Below are 670 nucleotides of genomic sequence, written 5' to 3' on the forward strand. Positions count from 1 at the left end.
TGTTTTTTCAAAATCAAAAAATCTACTCGACCTATTGACTTGGTGTAAATTGCATTTTATTCAGAAAACGTATTTCTATCGTCGGACGTAGCCGTTTTTTAATTAATAAAAATTTCACAATTTTATTCAACTTTTTTGTAACAAAAAGAGATTAAATTAGAAAAAAAGACCATGTTGTAACTTTTTACAATTTTGTAATTTTCCTATGTCCCGGCTATAGTTATATTCATTTTTTACTATCATAACTTTTTTTTTGTTTTAGACAGCGCATATAGTCGATTTATTGTCAACGAGACAAAAGTAATGGTTCAAGATTACCCTTTGTATAGCAGCCTTAATTCTAGTAACCGAGACAAATTTTTGTATGTATTTCAGTACTTATAGAATAAAGACATCATAAAATAAAATTACCTGACTTTATTATATATTAAAAAAAAATTCCAAAGAATCCCCGGTTTTTCATGCCTTCACCCTGTCTATATCCCTTAAAGAACTCTTAAAGACATCGTAAGTTGTCTTATACATCAATTTTAAATATTTTACTTATTAGACAAACTAAAAAAAATATTTCGAAAATTGCAAAATGGAGAGGACTTTTTGACCCAGTTTTTTAGGAATAGCACCATGATTAGTGAACGTTATTTTAGTACACTTTGTATATATATATATA

This window comes from Trachymyrmex septentrionalis, unplaced genomic scaffold (assembly GCF_001594115.1).
Source record: "Trachymyrmex septentrionalis isolate Tsep2-gDNA-1 unplaced genomic scaffold, Tsep1.0 scaffold22, whole genome shotgun sequence".
NCBI classification, from domain to species: Eukaryota; Metazoa; Arthropoda; class Insecta; order Hymenoptera; family Formicidae; genus Trachymyrmex; species Trachymyrmex septentrionalis.